The 22,641-nt window shown below is 40.1% G+C and overlaps 1 protein-coding gene across 1 annotated transcript in view; it reads left to right on the top strand.

Moving 5' to 3' along the window:
• Window positions 1-18,211, top strand: part of Fam110b (family with sequence similarity 110 member B) — a 211,383-nt gene extending 193,172 nt beyond the window's left edge. Inside the window, exon 4 of the transcript XR_004768310.1 lies at window positions 17,941-18,211. The gene's annotated coding sequence lies outside the window, so the exon portion shown is untranslated. The remainder of the gene's footprint in view (window positions 1-17,940) is intronic.
• The last annotated feature ends 4,430 nt before the right edge of the window (window positions 18,212-22,641 follow it).

Below are 22,641 nucleotides of genomic sequence, written 5' to 3'. Positions count from 1 at the left end.
AAACAAACAAAAAACAGGGCCAGATGGATAAAGTGCAGAATTCTACCAGAAATTCAAAGAAGAGCTAATACCAATACACTTTAAATTATTCCACACAATAGCAGCAGAAGATACATTGAAAAGCTCTTCTTACAGGGCTACAATTACCTTGGTACCCAAGCCACACAAAGACACAACTAAGAAAGAGAACTACAGAACAATATCCCTCATGAACATTGATGCAAAAATACACAATAAAATACTGGCAAACTGAATCCAAGAAGACATCAGAAAAATCATCAATCATGATGAAGTAGGCTTCATCCCTGGGATGCAGGGTTGGTTCAAATTTCGAAAATCTATCTATGTAATCCACCATATAAAAAAACTGCAAAAGAAAAACCACAGGATCATCTCACTAGATGCTGAAAAAGTCTGTGACAAAATCCAACACCCCTTCATGGTAAAGGTCCTGGAGAGTGATCAGGTAATAGGAACCTACATGAACATAATAAAAAAGCGATATACAGTAAACCAACAGCCAACATCAAGCTAAATGGAGAGAGACTCAAAACGATTCCTCTAAAATCAGGAACAAGACAAGGCTGTCCACTTTCTCCATACCTCTTCAATATTGTCCTTGAAGTTCTAGCTAGAGCAATAAGACAAGAAAAGGGGATCAAAGGGATACAAATTGGAAAGGAAGAAGTCAAGCTTTCACTATTTGCAGATGATATGATCGTCTACATAAGTGACCCAAAAAACTCTACCAGGGAACTCCTACAACTGATAAACAACTTCAGTAAAGTGGCAAGATACAAGATTAACTCAAAAAAATCAGGGGCAGGTGGGATGTTGTGGGGGAGGAGAGGGAGAAGGAGACAGGATTGACATGTGAAGCAAGCTTGTTCCTAATTTTTACTAATAAAATAAAAAGAAATAATAAAATCTACATAAAAATCAGTAGTACTACTATATACAGATGATAAATGGGCTGAGAAAAAAATCAGAGAAACCTCACCCTTCAAAATATCCACAAACAACATAAAATATCTTGGGGTAATGCTAACCAAAAAAGTGAAAGACCAGTACAGTAAGAACTTGGAGTCTCTAAAGAAAGAAATTAAAGAAGATACTAGAAAATGGAAAGATCTCCCATGGTCTTTGATATATAGGATTAAAATAGTAAAAATGGCAATTTTGCCAAAAGCAACTTACAGATTCAATGCAATCCCCATCAAAATACCAACACAATTCTTCACAGACCTTGAAAGAACAAATAATACTCAACTTTATATGGAGAAACAAAAGACCCAGGATAGCCAAAGCAAACCTATACAATAAAGGAACGTCTGGAGGCATCACCATCCCTGACTTCAAGTTCTGTTATAGAACTATAGTCCTGAAAACAGCTTGGTATTGGCACAAAAATAGACAATGGAATTGAATTGAAACCCTGATATTAACCCTCATAGCTACGAACACCTGATTTTTGATAAGGAAGCTAAAGTTATACAATGTGAAAAAGCATCTTCAACAAATGGTTCTGGCAAAACTGGATGCTGGCATGTAGGATGCTGCAGATAGACCCATGTCTATCGCCATGCACAAAACTTAAGTCCAAATAGATCAATGACCTCAACATAAATCCAACCACACTGAACCTATTAGAGTGGAAAGTGGGAAGTACCCTTGAATTGGAACAGGAGACTGCTTCCTGAACATAACATCAGTAGCACAGACACTGAGATCCACAATTAATAAATGGGGCCTCCTGAAACTGAGAAGCTTCTGTAAGGCAAAGGACACAGTCAGCAAGACAAAATGGCATCCCACCATTTTGTGAAAATATATTTACCAACCCCACATCTGACAGAGGACTGATCTCCAATATTTACAAAGAACTCAAGAAGCTAGTTTCCAAAATAGCAAATAATCCAGTTAAAAAGTGGAGTACATAACTAAATAGAGAATTCTCAATAGAGGAATATAAAATAGCTGACAGACACATAAGAAAGTGCTCAACATCCTTAGCCATCAGGGAAATGCAAATCAAAACAACTCTGAGATACCATCTTACTCCTGTCAGAATGGCTAAAATAAAAAATACCAATGACAGTTTATGCTGGAGAGGATGCGGAGAAAGAGGAACACACCTCCACTGCTAGTGGGAGTGCCAACTAATATAGTCACTTTGGAAATCAGTATGGTGATTCCTCAGGGAAATAGGAATCACTCTTCCACAAGAGCCAGCAATTCCACTCCTAAACATATGCCCAAAAGAAGCACATTCGTACAACAAGAACATCTGTTCAGCTATGTTCATTGCAGCATTATTTGTAATTGTCAGAACCTGGAAGCCACGTAGATGTCCCTCAACTGAAGAGTGGATAGAGAAAATGTGGTACATTTACACAATGGAGTACTACTCAGTGGAAGAAAACAATGGAATCTTGAAATTCTCAGACAAATGAATGGAACTAGAAGAAACCATCCTGAGTGAGGTAACCCAGTCACAAAAAGACAATCATGGCATGTGTCCCGCGCCCGCTCTGTATTCCTCGCCAGCAAGAAATACACGCAGGACACTCGGATCCTTCTGCAGACAAGCTTTAATGCATTAGACTGAATAGAGACTGAGCAGAGACATTGAACCAAGAAAACCATCCCTATATAAAAGGCTGACCAGCCGCCTGGGACGTATTACCCTATGAATGGCTTCAGCTCCTCAGGCAAAAATGAGCCACGGGATAGGCAGAGATCAAAGGAATGGAGATTACCCAGCGCCTGTGAAGTAATTCACACCTTGGTGTCTTCAGGCAACATTATAATGCAGGAACCGGCTTCCTACAGGCATGTACTCACTCATATATGGATATTAGACATAGAGCAAAGGATTAGCAGCCTACAATCCACACTGCCAGAGAAGCTAGTAAACAAGGAGGACCCTAAGAGAGACATGCATTGGGAAAGGGACAAGATCTCCTGAGTAAATTGGGATCTTGCGGGGGGAGCTAGGAGAATGAGAAGGGAAGAAGAGGAGGATAGAGGAGGACATGAGAGGGCAGGAAGGTTGAGCAGGAGGAAGAATAGAGGAGAGCAAGAGAAGAGATACCATAATTGAGGGAGCCATTATAGCTTTAAAGGGAACAGGCACTTGGGAAATGCCCAGAGATCTACAAGGATGACACCAACTAACAACCTAAGCAACAGTGGAGAGGCTGCCTTAAATGCCCTCCCCTGATAATGAGATTGATGACCAACTTATATGCCATCCTAGAGCCTTCATCCAGCAGCTGATGGAAGTAGAAACAGACTCCCACAGCTAAACTCTGAACCGAACTGGAATCCAGTTGCAGAGAGGGAGGAATGATGAGCAAAGGGGTCAAGACCAGCCTGGTGAAACCCACAGAAACACCTGACCTGAACAAGGGGTTGCTTGTGGACACCAGACTGATAGCTGGGAAACCAGCATAGGACTGATCCAGACCCCATGAATGTGGGTATCAGTGAGGAGGCCTCAGAATTCTACTGGGCCTTTGGTTATAGATCAGTACTTATCCCTAGCATAGGAATGGACTTTGGGAGCCCTCTCCACACAGAGGGATACTCTCTCAGCCTGCACACACAGAGGAGGGCCTAGGCCCTGCTCCAAATGATATAACAGACTTTGAAGATCCCCCATGGAAGGCCTCACCCTCCCTGGGGAGCAGAAAGGATATAGGATAGGGTGTTCGTTGGGAGCAGGGGAGGAGGGGAGGGAGGAGGAACTGGTATTGACATGTAAAACAATCTTTTTTCTATTTTAAATTAAAAAATGAAAAAAATATCATAAAAAAAGAAGAGAAGCAGCTTTAGGAGGCACACTTAGGACATGTGGATGTCAGCTCCTGTGAAATTGTCCAGATAAGCCATGCACTGGTCCTTTAGACCAGAAGCAGAGTGTGGATGAGCCTAGGGGATTTATGTTTTCAGCCAATGGCATTGAACAAAAACTAAATGGTTCTCTGAAAAGAGAGAGAGAGAGAGAGAGAGAGAGAGAGAGAGAGAGAGAGAAGTAGAAGAAGAAGTAAAAGGACTCAAGATAACATTCAAGTCATGATTATCAGGCTAGATCAATGAAGGGACAGGCAGGAAAAGTCATCAGCAATGCTTTAGCTGCTGGGAGTGCTAGCAGTGCAGGGATGAAAACAGAGTACCACGTGGTCATTCTTCACAGTCTGTGGGGGGGGGGTTCCCCTAAGCTTGAGAGACTTTGGTTCTCTGGTCACAATATTTTCCTTTGATATAGAATTCTGCTCTATTAGGAGAAAGGGAATGAAAAGGTAAGGTGAAAGAAAGAAATAAGAGTAGGGGCTTACTCTCACAATTAATATCCAGAACCTTTAACATTCTTTAATTTTATTTATTTTAACTCACATGAACTTTTAAAAACTTATACTAGTTTTGTAGTTCTAGTGGTTTTTATAATTTCTTTGTTCTTTCCCATTTAAGATAATTTTACACTTTAATGGAAACAGGCCACCCACTTATTATCTTTGTTTTATTGCCTAGATCTTCTAGTTTTGCACACAAAAATACCAATTTGGAAACAGCAAATATTTTCTATTGAAAGAACCATAAATCCAAGCCATCGGTGGTTAGATCTCATTTTTCTATATACTTGCACATTGAAGGTTCATAATTACCTTGCATAAAGCTAGCTGGAGCACCTGATGGTAATTTATCTTCAAATACTTTTCCCTGTTTAGAAACATTGGTTTGTGTTTTTTTTCTTCCTCCTAGAAGATTTCAAGCTTCTTCATGCAAGCCAGGGATATTTGTTTTAGATCAGATTTATATATTGTTTGGGTCATTTATTCTATTAGCTTTTACCCCAAAACCATCTTCTTCTACTGGTTCTTAGTGTTATCCTTCACATTTATGGAAACATAGGGTGCTCAAGAAACAGGATGATCAAACCCCTCATCTGTCATCTTGGATGAGCCAATAAAATTCTTTCTGATAGAGCAACAGAGTAATTTTGTTGTGTTGCCATAGAAGCTATTGCAAGTGTGGGAGCTCTGCTTCACACATCTACCCTGTTAAGCTGGGGTCACTGATGCTTCCTATCTCTGGAGTCTTCATGATTGTGTGACCATATAATTCCCAAGCTAAAGGCCTGGAGGGTGTCAATAAGCAGGAAAAGATATAGAAAAATGCACAATTAAGTATCTGAGGAGGGATGTCAAGAGACAAAGATCAAGTGATAATAAATCAAAATGTTCCAGCAGAAATAAATCCCAAACAGAAATCCAAATGCCTCCAAACTGCAAGAAGTAAAGAAAAGCTGCAGACAAGCCAAGTAAAATCTAAAATGTATCTAGAGATGGGAAATCGAGCAAATAGACAAATCAGATGTCTAGAGCAAGATGTGGGAATGAGATGTCCTACAGAACTCTCAGGCATTTGAGTACTTGATCCTCAGTTGGTAGCTGTTTGGGGAGGACCAAGGGGTATGATCTTCCTGGAGGAAGTGTGTCACTGTGAGCACAATTTGGGGTTTTAAATGATTCACACCATTTCAAGTTAGCTTGCTCTACCTTCTACTTACAGTTTATGATGTGAGTTCTGAGTCACTACTCCAGCTACATGTCTGCCTGCTGCCTCTCTTCCACAGTCATGGACTATAACCCTCTGCAACCATTAATTAAAAACAAACTCTTCTATAATTTGATTGGTCATTTATTTTGTTTGTTTTGTAACAGCAGTAGAAAAGTAACTAAGGCAGCACCCAAAATATATGAACAAAATAGAATTGTTTTTACTTTTTGGTTTTTGAGACACAGTTTCTCTGTGTAGCTTTGTAGACCAGGCTGGCCTCAAACTCACAGAGATCCACCTGCCTCTGCTTTCTGGATGTCAGGATTAAAGGTGTGCACTACCACCATCCAGTCAAAATAGAATCTTAAATCAAATATTTTGAAAATAAAACAAAACCAAAGGTATCAACCATATAAAATACTTTAATAACAAGATCAGAAGAAACAAATGGCCTGTCAACTAAGCCAAGGTCCAAGATATTCCCACAAAGAACTCACTATAATCCACCTAAGGCGATAATGCCAGATAGGTTGGATTCAATGGATTCATGCTGTTATCTTTTTATCCATCCAAGTGACTCCTCCTATGAAGAATGGATTATGCTTGGAACCCCATGTTGGGTACCATATCTGTCAATGCAAAAACAGCTCAAATGGGAAAAGAGGTTGTCTTGATTAAGGTTTCTATTATTATGAAGAGATACTATGATAATAACAACTCTTATAAAGGAAAAAAAACATTTAATTGGGGTGTTTTACAGTTTCAGAGGTTTAGTCCATTATTATCATGGTGCAATATGGTGGCATGAAGGCAATGTAGTGCTGGCTATATTTTGATTGGAAAGCAACAAGAAGTGAACGTTTCACTGGGTGTGGCTTGAGCATATATGAGTCCTCAAAGTCTGCCTCCATAGTGACACACTTCCTCAAACAAGACCATACCTATTCCAACAAGGCCACACTTCCCATCAGTAACACTTCCTTTGAGGGCCATTTTCTTTCAAACCACCACAGAGATTTTATTCTGGAGACATATGTGAGTGATTACATGGCCCAGGAACACAGATTTAGGTGACTCCAAATTCCATGATCCAACATGGAAGTCATTTTATGACTTTATATTAACAGAATAAAGAAAAGTCGTAAATCCAGATACTTTTCAAATACATTGGTAGAAACATCCGAGAAATGGGTAACTACCAACCCCCCAAAAAGTCTCAGCTACAGTCCTCAGATGCTATCTGGTAGCATTCTTAGCCTGTGGGTGGTGGATATAGAGATGTGTTAATAAATTCTAAAAAAGTTTTAATCTTTTAATCACAAAATGTTAGGCCTGACACAGATTAGGGCAAGCAATGACTATTTAAGGGGCTAGAGATAGCCCAAGATAAGTTGTGAGTAGGCTCTGACCCTGCACCACCTCTCCACATCACTAAAGTTTGAATTAGTTGATCAACTTTCAGAAGATTCAGTTTGAAGTTGCAGTGCTTTCTTGGGACTTGAATTTCACTAACATTAAAAATCTTTTGGACTTCTCTCTTAAATGCCCTGAGCCAAATATATGCGATTCTCAGTCAAGGTGATGGCTAATCTTATGTGTTATCTTGACTGGACCAAGAGACATGGACATAGTGGTAAAAGAGTATTTGTAGGTGCCTCTGTGTGTAGTTTCTGGAAGAGATCAACATTTGTGTTAGTGAACTGAGTAAAAATGATGTTCCTCCTTCAGTGTAGATGGGCTCCAGATAATCTACTGTGAACTCAGAGAAAAGGAGAAGGTGGATATGTCCTGTTATCTACAGAGGGAACACCTATTTTATCTGGTCTTGTACCCTGGCTGTGCTGGGCATCGTGATTTTAGATTCCAGGATCTGTAACTACTGATGTCATAGGACTTTGACTTTGCATGGAGAATGAAAGCATTGGTTCTCCTAGTGGACAGGTCTGTGAATTCAATCTGAATTGAAGTTGTGACACTTCTCAGACAACATAATCACGAGGACCAACTCCCCCAGTAAATCTATTTTTAAACTTCTATACACCACATAACTAATAGTTCTATTTTTTTAGAGGACACTAACACTTTTGTCCTGAATAGTTAGAGTTCTCTTTCCTTTTCACCCAGGGTGGTTGATGACAATCTGTTTCAGAACCAATTGTCCTTTTTCAAGTGTCTGTTGAGCAGAGTCAGTTATTTCACTGGTAAGATGATGTCAGGCACACAGAAAGACTCATGGGACATTGAGATAAATGCCATGGGTAAACAGTTTAAAAAGAGGTACAAAGAGGATAGAAGACAAACACCTCATCAGAGGTGAGGTAGAAGTGATAATGGCTCCTCCTTAATCTTGAGGGAGGGCATCCTATAAATGGACTATGAGTTGTTTAATTAGGAAAAGGAGTATTATCTGTAAGTCTGGGTTGGGAACTTCCCATTAACTCAACAGTGCTATTATCTGGCTAGCATGATGCTGGTAATACCATAATGCAACAAAACACAGTAAGATTCTGTTAGTCATAATCAATCCTGTGGCATCTCAATACAATTGGAAGTACCAACACTGGAGTTAAGATCTTACAATGAGACTTGCATACCCCAAAATGACTTGTGGAAATTTAAATCCTCTTTAACTAATTACACATCACATTTGGATATATGGAATCCATGATATTCTTGGGGAGAGAGACAAAATTGGCTAGGTGTCTTAGGGATCCCATGATAATTGTACCAAGGAAAGTGAACAACAATCTTCTTTACATCAGGGAAATAATGGTAAATAATGGTTTTAAAAATATCAATTTTCTGTCTTTTTCTAGCCATCTGCCATGGTGGGTGGATGAAAGACCTGAGCTAACATGGGCATAGCTCCTTAAACAACAATAAAGCCTCATGGTGTTTGCATAAAACTTTCGAATCCGCCTGGTGATTGGGGTCCTGGGCTGAGATCCTGGAGGCCTGAGCTTCCGGGGTTCTTACATTTGGGGGCTCATCCTGGATTTGCAACCACCCCTTACCTGAATGGATTCGATCTTGGAGGCAAAATCAATCCAGCTCGCAACTTATATGTTCAATGTTATGTCTCTGTTTGCTTGTTATGTCTCTTGCTGTTTTGTTGGTTTGTTGCCATACCAAACTTGGATTTGATCTGTGCCTGCGCAGGACTTGTATTTGGTAATTTGGACCTCAGGGGGAGACAGACATGTCCTGAGACTCTGATGAGTCCCGCCCTGGACGAAAGTCTTGAGGGTCATTTGATTTGGACCATAGGGAAAGCAGACGTTCACCAAAAGCAGACATGCTCTGGGTCTCTTGGTCCTGCCCTGGACGAAAGTCCGAGGTGTCTGGGGAAGGGAAGGATACAAAGTGTTGCTTCTCCGAGGGGCAACTGGCCCCCCGACTCCGCTTACCTCCCGCTCTGTAATTTTGGTTTGGTGCCATGTCTGTGTCTGTAATTTGGTCTGCCGTGCAGTTTGTACTGTCTGTTGTGTCTGTCCTTCTGTTTTTGCTGTTTGTGTCTGTCTCCAGATTCTACCTCAACTGTGATTGGCAAATGTGCCCGGAGGATCACAGACTGCTACCCTGAGGACACCCAGGAGGTACAGATGGGGGCCAAGGACGCTTGGACCCTCCTCAGTTAGTGGCAATTGTAGCCACCTGGTTCTGCCGCCCGTCTTCCCAGCACCATTGCCTTATAAGCAGTGAAGATGGATCAGGTTGGCATCTGTTCTTTTTTGTCTATTCTATCTCTGTGTTTTCATCTTTGGCTTTCAATTCAGGATCCACCACGACACCCCCTTTTGTTGAGTCAGGTAGTGCCACACTAGGTAACTTTCTTTTCCAGTCTTTGTTTCTGTACGTTTTCTGTAAAGCCTTGAGGGTTGGAACGGGCTGGGTGACTGGGCAATTGAGCAGCAGGTTTGCTATCTGTGTTATCTGATGTGTTGCAGCGCATACCCTCTCTGCCTGCTTTTCAGTGGTGAGTCAGTTTTGTGTTTTCAGGTCTGCTGATTATGTTAATTTTGTTCTGTCCAAGTTTCACATTTGTGCTGTGTGTTTGTGAAGCATCTCCTTCTGTCCTTACTGCCCACGCAAGTGGCATGCATGGGTCAGGGGTCTTTTCTTGTTGCCCTGAGCATGTGGCGCAGTACAGGAGTTCTTCTGCCATGCACCGCAGGTTAGAGTGCTCTGCGGTGGAGTCCCCTGAGACTGCTACTCTGAACTCCAATCATTGCTGTGGCCCTCACAGCTGAGCCTGGCTGAAGTAGGTGAGTCTGTTTTTCTATCCTCACCTGCCGGTCTGTGAGGCATGAGAAGTGGGGCTGTCTCTGCCCCAACTGCCATCCTGCCGTGGGTCCTGGCTTGTGGCAGGAGTTTCCCTGCCCTGAGCACGTGGCTACAAGGCCACCATCTGCCTGGCTGCCTGGCCTTCTCTGTGCTCTACACACATGGTATGCAGGGAAATGGAGGGGGTCTTTTCCCCACCCCTGCATTAGCCTAGGGTCTGGGATTACCAGCAGCACCCCACCCCCAGATCTCTGCCCTGAGCACATGGAGCTGTGGCGGGTGAACCATCTGGCCTGATCCGGACGTTCCAAAGAAATGGCCTTAAAGTTATTAAAAACTATAAAAAGGACTTTGATAAGAGTTTTTATGTTGACTGAAACATGAGAGAAAATGTAAGAGACTAAAATAATAAAGAGGGAAAGAGAAATTTGTCTAAGAATATCTAAGGAAATCAGAGAAATGAGCTAAAGGTATATAGAAAGTTATAAAGGATTAAAGCAAGTTGAAGGTCAAAGGAAAGGTTGTTAAAAGTCAGAAAAAAATGTAAACTGTTTGCTATGGTTTCTCATGTCTACAAATAGTAAATTTTAAAAATTGGTGATATAAGTTAAAATTTTAAGCATATTAAGTTAATTCTGTTTAAAAAGTCCTGTTTATTTCTCAAGTAATTTATGTATGCTTGTTTTAAAATGTTCTGTTTCCTGGCATAACCTAAGTTCTGTTACAAGCATACAGCTAAAACAAATGGTGCAGGTCACCGCCATTTTGTAGCCAACCACATGGCACAAAATAACTGGTAGCCATTTTGCTGAAGTTTAAAAAAAAAAGATACTTGAACCGCCATCATGACTAAAGATGACCGCATGGAAATTAGAGGTACCATCTTAGAAACAAGTTTTTCAGTTAAGATTTAAATTGTTAATACTTCTATATATTACAGAAAGACATTTAGGGAATTTAAATTTCTTTTTAAAACCAGTTTTTTTTAATGTTTATATTTTTAAAATGTCTTTTTCATTAATGTTTATACTTAAAGAGCTTCAATTTAGAATCATTTTTAAGCAAAGCCTGACAATGTAAAGTTCTTGTTTTATAAAACCTATTATAAGATATTACACACATGGTATGCAGGGAAATGGATTATCTAATCTATTATAAGATATTACAGTTTATGTTTTCAGAGATTAAGTTTAGGGCGTTAGTGGCATATGCCTTTAATCCCAGCACTCGGGAGGTAGAGGTGGGTGGATCTTTGTGAGTTCAAGGCCAGCCTGGTCGGCAGATCGAATTCCAGGACAGGCTCCAAAGCCAGAGAAAATCCCTGTCTCAGAAAGAAGTTAAGTTTAAGCAAGCAGCTAAAATATGTACATGTAGCTACTGTTTAAGAAATATAAGGTAACTCTATGCAGTTTTAAATTCAGCTGTGCTAAGTTTCAAATATTTTACTAAGTTAAAACCAGTTAGTCAGGCTGAAAATAAATTACAGAAATAAGACCTTACCTAGCCACCTGTGTGCTTCAGAGACCTGCAGAATATGGCATTTAAAATGTTATTTTAAAAGTTTATGATATCAGACAGACTGCCAGATCCTGACAGTGACCCAAAGTCTCTAAAGAAGATTATGAGGCACCCCAGTTCCTGCACCTGGATAATGATGACACTGACCAGTGAGCTAGATGCTCAGATGTGATACCTGCTGCCCGCCAGGACCTGGCCAAGTCTGTGGACAAAGCTGCTGGACACTGGAAAATTGATTGCACCCCCTTTGCCTAGACAAAACAAGGTCAATCTTTTCCATGTCTGTCTTCCACAGAGAGAGAGAAAAAAAAAAAAAAAACCTCTCACCTTATAGGCCTGGCGAAGATTGCTTTTCTTTGAGACATCTGCCTCCAGCGATAATGGAGAGACTTGGGTATGGCTAACTGTATATGGACTGGCTTCTAACTGGCTTCTGTCACTTTTTAATAGATTCGGATAAAATATACCCTTCTCAGATCTCTGGAATATTAATAGTTGTCAGATTGACAGCATCAGACAGTCAGATCCACAAGACTATAATCAGTATGTTAGCTGATAAAATAGTGACTATCTTCTGTTCAGTAACAAGCTCAAGGTTTTTAGGTTTATTTTGGTTGTCATCTAAGTATAAACTTAAAGGGCTTTTCATCAGGCCAAAGGCACCTCTGTCCAATCCATACCTGGCTCTCTGGACAGAAGAAAAATGTACATGCTTCTAGACCAAATCTGTATTTTTGCTAGGACTCAAAATTATAAATATGTTCCTGCTGTTTGAACAGATATCCAGATATCTGCTTTTTCTGCACTGTGGGCTTCAGTAAATAAGTTTTAACTTCTGTTCCTAGTTTAAACATATCTTAAACAGGTTTCTGCTTCTGGCAGACATCTGAATATCAGTTGCTGACTTCAGGCTGTTCCTAAGTAGATTGCGAATCCTGGACTTGCTGTGGATGTGAACCAGTCCAGTTGATATGGACACCCCCTGTCTCTGCAACAGAATCTGCCAACAGCCCCTGATGGATTCCCCATTGCCTAAATTCCTTTTTTTGCTTTTGACTAGCATTTCAGCCTTCTTAGGTCCCTAACTTCATCCCAAAGTCAGCAGGAAGTAGCATGAGAAAGAATACGTCACTTATTTTCCTTGGTTAAAATGCTAAGTCAAAAGGAACTCCCTTGCATGGGGATGCAAATATCTCTCATTTCCTGATGGGGACATTAGAGAGACAGCAATTCCATGATTGGAATTCCCCCCCCCCAAAAAAATGGGGGAATGAATGGACCAGCTCCCCATTTCAGCAGCCATAACAGCCAAACATGTGCTTGTCTGACCTTGTCTTAGTCACTAAGAGGTCAGATGCCTGCCTCGTGGCAAGGAACCAATCAGAAGTTAGCTGGTGGTACTATGCTTTACAGCTCTGGGTGTGCTTTACGGACAAGCCCACAGCAATGATGTGCAGAGCATAGCAACCACCCTGGGAGGGCCTATGGGCTATAACAACCAGTTGACCAATCAACACAGAGCAAACCCTCCAAGCCTGGAGCACACCAATCCTGAGCCTGTACATACCCCTAGACACTCCCCTTATGCTGCCCTATAAGATCTCTATGCAGACAGTTTGAACTGTCTTTTCCTAGACATCCACCATGGTGGGTAGATGAAAGACCTGAGCTAACATGGGTTAGCTCGTTAAACAACAATAAAGCCTCATGCTGTTTGCATCAAGAAAAAAAATATCAATTTTCCTGTACTAAAAGGTGGTAGCAAATTATTGAAATACAAATTACAAAATTAAATTATGCAAAGATATCTTAAAATAAAAGCATTTATTTATACAGTTTATCTTCCCGTGTCTTTAGTTGCAGTGTTAACAGTTGTGATGTTTGTTTGCAGTGTTAACAGTGGTTATGTTTGGTTGCAGTGTTAACAGTTGTGATGCTTGGTTGCAATGATAACAGTTGTTATGTTTGGTTGCAATGTTAACAACAGCCACATTTAGTTTCAGTGTTAACAGTTATTATATTTAGTTGCACTGTTAATAATAGTTGTCAATTTTAGTTGCAGTGTTAACAATTGTTGTGCTTAGTTGAAATGTTAACAGTGGTTATATATGGTTGTGGTGTTAACAGTGGTTATGTTTGGTTGCAGTGTTAACAGTTGTTATGTTTGGTTGCAGTATAGCCAGTTGTTATGTACAGGCCTGAAGAAATGACTCAGAGTTTACCAGTGCATGTAGCTTTTGCAGAGCATCTGAGTTCCCAGCATTCACATCCAGTGGGTCACAACTGTCTGTACCTCTGGCCCTACTAGAATCTGACACCTCTGGCTTCTGAAGGCACTAGCATTGGTGTGCACAAACCTATACACAAACCAACACACATAGGTATAATTAAAAATATAAAGTAAATCTTTAAAAACCCAGTTGATCATAGCACAGTGTTGGCCTTTCCTAAAAAGAAAATAATATAGTATCATTATTTAGCTTCATATTCTGACCATTGATGATTTGGATAACCACTGGAGCAACAACAGGATGTGGGACAAATCATCAGAAGCCTGGGGGTTCTGAGAAAAGGGCAATCCTTTTTTTTTTTTTCCGAACCTGGGTTAGTCAGGTTATATGAACCAGCTGGGTCAGCAATGCAGGTTTACCAGGTACAGATTCACTGTGGACTGTTCACTGTGGAGGAAGATGGAAGGAGAACAGTACCAGAAGAGAAGAATGTGAAAGGAAAGCATTTGTAGTTATCCTGGGAGAGCAAAAAGAAGGGCAGAGGGAAGAAATTAAAAGACAAAGAGTACAAGTAAAAGTGAAAACAATTCACCGCAGACTGCAGAATACATCAGGACCAGATGTCACATTTAAACATTTAAAATATTATCTACTCTGGATAAGGAATATGTGAAATCAGCCTTGTTCTAGGCTTTTATTTTGACAATAATTCCTTCACAGTATCTTGGAAAGCCAAGTAGGTTTCTGTAAAGGGACACACTCCCGAGGGAGAACCACTGAGTACCATCCTGTACCTCTCTCTCTCCCCTTGCCTCCTCGCAAGTGTTTCTTGATGTCTCATTCCCAGTGGTTCACATTGCCCCTAAACCACAACCACTCAGCTTGCCACCCTCTGAAGCACAACTGTAATAAACCTCAAGGCAGGCCCTAAGAATGGGTATGATTTGGTGATTCATTATAGAGCCTCTGCTACTGAATGTGACTTAAAAAGTTCTAGAAGAGGGCACATCCTCAGTGCCGACACACTTCCTTCTTGCTGGTTTCTTGCCCCAGAATAGACAAAGGCAAAACTCTCTACAAAAGGCCCACATAAGGGACCAGCCTAGTCCAGACTACAGAATGATGCTTTAAAGAGCACTCCCTGTAGGATAAGACTCTTCAACAGTTGTTGGGAAAGTTTGAAAAGAGATGAGAAAAAGTAGGATTAACAGAATGGTTAGGATGGTGAGATTTGGTTTGCCATCAGGAAACATGGGATCTAATAAGTGCATTTTCTTAAATACACAGACTAGCAGAACGTAGGAAAAAGTGAAAGATTTCAACAAAGATGAGAACAGACACACTCAGGTGTCTGACAGAAATACAAAGGAAATCAAGATCTAGATGGGGAGATGTAAAAGAAAGATTGAATAGTGCTGAATGAGCTATGTTTGTTTGAAGTGTCACCTAGGAAGCATTTAATTGTTGTGAAGTTGGGATTTGGTAGGTAGGGACCCTGTGCCCTGCAAGTCTACAGACAACTAATGGGTATGGACAGTGAGCTGTCTGTTGCAAGTGACAAGGACTGCAGGAGGATAGCTAAGAAGGGAAAGACTTTCATCCCCTCATCCAACAACATTCATTCAAGTAGTGTCAGTGGTATGATGTGTCATAGAACCACAATAACTATTATTCAAGCAATATTAGAAGTAAATTTCTGGATTTATCCTCCTTTGCTATAGACACATAGGACAATTCTAAACAGTTACCTATCATACTGAATCCTGGAGAATCTATATTGGTTCTTGTAAATAATAATTGGCTGTAAGATGTTTAGCTGTTGATGATTAAGATTTTTCTTAATGTCTATCTCATTCAGGCAATGGTCTTTTATATAATGGACAATTTCTTTCCTAAGAAGGCAGTCAGATTTGTTATGAAAGTATGACAAATTACTCTAGTGTTAATTGTTACATTAGAATTCTTTATTTTAAATATTAAGCTCTGTTGTATCTAAGACACACTTGCATTTACGTGGGAAATATCATTTTAACTGGTCGAGGATTTTACTGATAACATTTGAAGTACAGAGAGAAGAACATATAATTTACACACAAAAGCAGAGACTAGAAAATTTTTTTATTGCAGTGGGGTAATCTACACAACAGGAAAGATTAAAATGGGATTTAGAGACTCATTCTAGTATTGTTTAATGAGGAACTTCCATAATTTTACTTTAATTACCTCCAGGTTATTATTTGGTGTCTAAATTAATCCACAAGCATGTTTGTCTTCCATTTTTAAATGTCAGATCATGAGCAAAACTGCTTTCTCTGTGTCTTTCCAGATATAAATGTAAAAGAGTTTCCAGGGAAAGAATGATAAATTTCTAAATATTATAAATCACGGATACTCAGAGGGTGTCGCTCCTGCTTGAATAATCTCTATAAATACAGGTTTAAACAGTGAAAGTACTATAGGCTAATTCTGACCCATGGCTTGTTTTTTTACACAAAAATATTTGTTTCCAGTGTTGAATTCAGATGCCTATGGATACTAGCCATGGACTCCCAGCATATTTGGTTAGCACTTTTTGTTAGAATAAAAGAAGATGGTGATGTCCTGGTGGCATTGCTATCTAATTTTAACAGATGGACTGTCACCAAATCTTAGGGCATTTCTAAGTGTTTGCTGCCTATTTCATACATACACAAAAGCTATATTAATATCTACCACATATACTTTTGAACTTGCATATGTCAATGCAGATGATCTTCAAAACAATCCTATGGGGTGAGCACCATTATTACCATCATTTTTAAAGGCTGAAATATGGTGAGGTTGCATGCATGTAAACCAGCAAAGGGAGTTCTGGCCACAGCAATGTGGATCTAGACTGTTAATCATACGCCCTTGAAGACATCCCTTTACTGTTAATTGATCCACCATGTGAACATCTTCCACAGCAAATGTTATTATTTCTATGGGAAATGACAGTTCAGTTTTCAAATAAAGTTGCTAAGTTATATAAATATGAACTCACAATCAAAAAATTATTTTTATTTTATTTTGGTTTTGAAGTTAAGAATTATATATTTGTTAACTTTGGTATTTGAGGAGAAATTAATCATGTAACAACATGAAATCATTTTAATACACACTCACCCTCATGCATGTGTATATACATGCTACGAACTATGAACATGTAGTTTTATGGCTAATATTATTTACCACAATTTGGTAGTTTATGCATTTTCTATGAAAAATTAGAGTTATAATGCTAATAGCACACAATCAATTTCTGTAATTCTATCTTCGTCCCAAATTATCTCAGTGTCAGATGTGAAGAGACTAGAAAGAGCAAATAGAAGCTGCAGCTGCCCTCCTTGGTTCAGAAGAAGTCCTCTGATCCCTCAGTTGAGTATAAAATTAGGGGCATTTCATGGTGCATCCTAGTGAGGTCAGGCTCCTAAGTGAGTCCTCCTTGGAAGGGGCTCATCAAAGGCAGAAGGTGTGTGGGCTTCTGGGTCCTGGCACTATATGCACAAGGTGAGAAGACCCACCATCATTCACATGAGCAACTTCAGCTCCAAGGTGCTCCCGATTTTCTTAAATCAAGGCGTCTTTTAAACCCTACTGTCTAGGTAGGCGCTCCATCGCACCTGTACCATAAATATCATTCATTACAACGCGCTACATCATGTTTCTTTGATAATACTGTTTCAAATCATTCCATGAAATGTGTGCATTAGGGAACTCTAGTGAAATATTTTGCTTTGATGCTTAACTAAAAAAAGAAAACAAAACACATATGCCATCAAACTGGACAGGCTGCCAGTGTGAAGGATTAAAATATTTGAAAACATCCATGTATAAAAAGGACGCTTACTTAGGTGATACATAAAGGCATCCTGCCAAATTCAGACAGAAAATATTGCTCATTCCTCTGGATTAGTAGACAAAAAAAAAAAAAAGAAACAACAACAAAAAAAAAAAAAACAGAAAGCAGTGTTCCTTGGCACACGTGGGGAGCAAAGGAGTGGTTATATGTGTTATATACAGAAAAAATATTGTATCCCCATTCTCCCTTTGAGAATAATTAACGTAAGAGCAAATGGTCCATGTCAGCTGCAACTTGCTTTTGAACACTTTTCCAAGCAGTGGAACCCCAGTAATGAAAGAGTTATGTGTAAGAGAGGGGAAGTACTCAGTGCAATGTCTCAGGAAAGTTTTACCTAAATGGATCGCTATCTACTGTTCCTATTTATCAGCAAAATGATTATTACAGGAGATATTGAAAACCATCTAGCCATTCAGTCCTTTACACAAATTCATGGTGATACATCTCGTTTGCTTTAATTTGTAGGAACAAGCATGGATGCCTCACCCACATTACTCGTGGAGAAAGAACAGAAAATAAATTGTGGAACACGGAGAATCCAGCAAGATTAAATAATCTGATCAGCAAAAACTGGTATATGGGAACCCCCATGATAAAATTAAAGAAACCCCCATTTGATCTCACATCCGAGCAGGCAATAAGCCAGATGCTGCCTGCTATAAGGCCTGTAACACTCTATGAGTCTGCCTCTCTTGATGCCTGTGCTGAAACCTACATTAAAACCTTCCTTTAAGAAGCTGTTAATACAGTCAATGTTATTTCAAAAATAAGATAAGGCAGAGTCTACAGAGAAAGGCACTGGCTGGCATAGGTGGGCAAGCTCTGCCAGTGTGCTTCAGCCTCAAGGTGTCTTCTGTAGGAATGAGGTTAAAGCTGTTTCTGAAAACAAAATGACCAACTCAGTGCTCAATAGAATATGTCCCACTGGTCCCCATTCCTGTCTCCGAAGGGATATCAACAATAGCATAGGGTGACATTTTACTGAATTAAGTGGGGTGTTTCATTTCAAACAACTGCCATGGTTTTGAACGTGCTGATCTCCCTTTCTTGAAAGTGGTACAGATGCAGTCTGGAGACACAGTACCTCAGTGGGCTGCTGTAAGGTGGTCGTGGGGACACAGACTTGAGGACCTTTGGGGATCAGCAAGTGATCTAATAATGTGGGAACTCTATTCCAATTACACCTGTGGTGTTTACAGGAGAGATGTAAGCGTGGGAGGTGTTAGAAACATTATAAAATTCTGAACACCATATTTTCCAAAGGTAAGCAGAGGACTCTTAAGTATCTGATAAACTGCAGTAGCTGTCTCTTTGGCAACCATTAACAAGGAGTTTCCATAAACTGGGCATTGGTGTTGCACATCTTTAATCCCAGCACTCACGAGGCAGAAGCAGATGGATCTCTGTGAGTTCGAGGCCAGCCTGGTCTACCAGAGATAGTTCCAGGACAGCCTCCAAAGCCACAGGCCACAGAGAAACCCTGTCTCAGAAAACTAAAAACTAAAACAACGTTCAAGGAGCTTCCACAGTCTGTGTTTGTTTTGGTGGGTATTGAACAGTCTACATGCAAGCTGGACCACCTGTCATTGAGTTCCACCCTCAGTTCTGTGTGTATATCTTTTTAAAGCAATGAATGAATTACAAAAGCTCTTGAGTACCTCTCCCTCCTAAGCACACTCCACCAAAACAAACATGCAAAGAGAAACAATGATGAGAATTTGGCAATAGCATGTTCCATCATTGTTTTCTAAACAGTGAATTCATAAAAGTTGTCTGTCACTTTCTTTTTCAATTTTCAACTACAGGTGGGAAAATGAATTTCTCAGTTCTGTTTATTTACAAAAGTTGAAGATGTTTTAGAATGCAACACAGATCAGCTTAGCTCTCTGTGAAAATATGATATAAAGTATGTGTGTATTTTTATTTTCCTGGTATCTTCAACTGGAAGTTCCAAAAAAGTAAAATTAATTTTTAACAATATGTTTTAGTTATACTAATAATTCAGAAGTATTATTTCACCCTAATAACAAATGACATCATTGTGATATTATATATTCTTTCTTGTCAAACCAAGTCTTTGAAACCTGGTGTTTTTTACACTGACAGCCCATTTCAAACTGACCTAGCTACATTTCTCAATTTGAGTTCCCCAATCCATGTTTCATGTGGTCATGTAATTCTCCCAACAACAGCACAGGCTAGCAGAGTGCTTGGATCCTGTCTCTCAGGTAAGGCAAGTCTTTGTACACAAATGAGCATGACGCTGCATTTAGAATTAAGTGGTCACAAGAATGCAACTTCATTTCTTTTGTATGAAATAAAGAGCATAACACCAAACTCCTAGACTTTTGTCACAATTAAAGTAAATATTCTTGGTAAAATTCTGTTATTTTTAGTAAAAAAAATAAATATCAGAGAAGTTGCCATATTTATGATAAAATTATAGCATGCACAAGACCTCAGGTAGATGGTGCTGTTACCACCCAGGGCAACATTTGGACATTGAAGTGTATCCTTCCCCTTTAACTTTTGGGTGTATGCAGTTCACCATCACATAACATTTTAATCGGTGGTGATCTGCGCATATTTTATTAGTCCTACAAGACTGTGATCCAGTAGAAAAATTGCCACCTACTTAGTTTGTACACATTCTAAGCCCTGAGTTACAACACAACATATTCCTCACATGTTTGGTGACAGGGGTAGGGTGGGTGAAGGAGATGGGTGGTCAGATGACTTGTCATACTGTTATTTGCATATAAATAGAGACCCTATGACATGAACAATGCACAATTCTTCATAACTGAGTACAATGTCACTGGTTCATTTCTTCTCTCTATTCCACTTATTTTAGGATGTAGCCCTTGTACTTATAAAAGAAAGGCTGCTGTAAATTATATATCATGTGAAGCCAGAAGTGGCCTCACCCTCTTGTGTTGACAATGTTTAACTGGATCAGGACATGTCGAGTGACAGACAAATGCTACCTAGATTTGTATAAATGCACTCTGTACTGCTCACACAAGGCAAACTCACCTCACACTTTTAAAAATGAATCCCTGTTCTCAGGCAACATGTGATCATATCTTTGAGACTGGCCTTTTCTGAACTTGACCTTGAGAATCTGCACCTTGGGAACTTTGAGTATTTGCCATCTAAGCACTATATCCCCTTAATATGGAAGCAAATGGACCCTTTCCACATTGCAGGGGGAGGACAGCCTGGGCTCAAACAAAGTGAATGAATTCCCTAAACCCTTTGATATCATTTACTCAATTACACTGACCAGGGCTACATTACTGGCATTAATGTTAGGGAAGAATTTATTGCCCTGACTTGCTCTTGGTTCCTAATAGATATCACTAGTCTCAAGTGAATATAATAACTCAACCATGATGTTGATAGAGATGTTTTCTGAGTCCTTTGAACATAACTTGCTGCTACAAACTCTCCAATCACCTGTGACTTTGGGGAATTTACAATCCACATAGCAAACTGAAGGGCCTGCTCACTGTCTTCTGCTGGATCATCCGCATTTGAGTGATCAAAAAGTCACAGCCAAAGCAAGTTGTATCTTTCCAGTGACAAGGACAGAGCCCTAGTGAAGGATTCATTCATTGGCATAGGGACAAGTTTATAAACATGACCCCTCAAACCTCTAATAACATTATATATGAAGTCTCCTCTCTAGACACTTCATGCTCCTGTGTGTGGTAGCATGAAGCCAGATCCTCATGAAGATGAAAGTCACCCTTTCTCTTTTGCTTTGGTCACACTACAACAAATAATAAAAGCTCCCACTGTCCCCCACAGAAATCTGAGCAGGTTTGCAGGACTAAAGTGTCCTCTCTGGTTCTGACTGCTCTGAAACCCGAGAAACAGGTTCTGAACCTCTACCGTCATTCTACTGGGTTGAGCATGTGAGGTGATAACTCTTTCTAAGCAGTCACTCATCCCAAACTAAGGGAACACTGTCTTGACCAGTGTTAGCAACCCAGCCAAGAAGTTGAGGACTCATTCATATAATTGGGGACACTACATTATAGTATCTCATTTGACATGGTGAGGGGAGAGTGACATTTACTGAGAACTAAGCACTGTTTACATCCCTGTATTGACCTAACATGGGTGGAGAATCATCTAAGGAGTCAGTTGCCAGCCCAGGAAAGAGGAGAAGATCACTCTGCCTAAAAGGATAGAGAAAGCTTTGCTTCTATGCACACCCTGCAGCAAGGTCTATAAATCCACAGCCTTGTCTGAGGCAAGGGCATTTCATTACTTTTCAAACTGCAGGTCTCTGTGTATTCTGATCTTGAAAGACACTCTGCCTGCATCTAAATCAGCATGGCAAGGCTGCCTCATATCTCTCCACACTGTTATCAAGAAACCGAAGCCTGTCCATTGCTTGCACAGTACAGTAGAGCAGAAAGTCAGGGTCCTTCTCCGCCATTTTTCTCTCAGTTCTTTGTAAAAACAGCATCTAAGCATAATTGTTCAGTGCTGGAATTATTTTCTCCTGTCTACTTTCAAGACGTGTAGGGTGTGGTTTGGGGAATGGAGAGATGTTCTTTTCTTCACTTTCTTTGTATTTATTCTTTGTGTCTTTCACATCATTCATCTTCATCCCATTCATTTTCCTGTCCCTTTATATCCACCCTCTGCCCTTGCAATCCCCCAGAATAAAATAAAATTTAAAGAAAAAAAGGAGAAAGATCTCATGATGGAAAGTGTAGTGTGACACAGTGAGTCATGCAGTAATCCCTTTTGTCTATATATCTTTACTTGCAAAAGTTCATTGCAAAGAGCCGTTGGTCTGGCTTAAGGCTCTGGTTTCTGCTACACTATTGATGATGGGCCCTCACTGGGTCTCCTTTTGGATAACTTGTTGCTGCCCTGTGTCATGGAGATCCTGAAGCTTTGGGTCTGTAGGACTGGTCCCTTTGTGTGTTTCTGCAGATCATAGATGGGATGGATGTTGGGGTGGACCAACTCATAAACCTTGTTCTGAGCCTGGGTAGTTGCAGCGTTGGTCAGCCTGCCATCTCTACTTGTCCTCACCACCAGGGTGAGCTCTCCAGCATTGCTACTTCACCCCTTGTAGCAATGAACAGGGAGAGGTGCCAATTCTCTTGCTTTCATACCCTCAGGGTCTGCATTCCCACACCA

The sequence above is a fragment of the Cricetulus griseus genome, chromosome 2 (genome assembly GCF_003668045.3).
Source record: "Cricetulus griseus strain 17A/GY chromosome 2, alternate assembly CriGri-PICRH-1.0, whole genome shotgun sequence".
Lineage (NCBI taxonomy): Eukaryota > Metazoa > Chordata > Mammalia > Rodentia > Cricetidae > Cricetulus > Cricetulus griseus.
The sequence above is the reverse complement of the archived record's forward strand: the minus strand, read 5'-3'. Positions and strand labels throughout refer to the sequence as shown.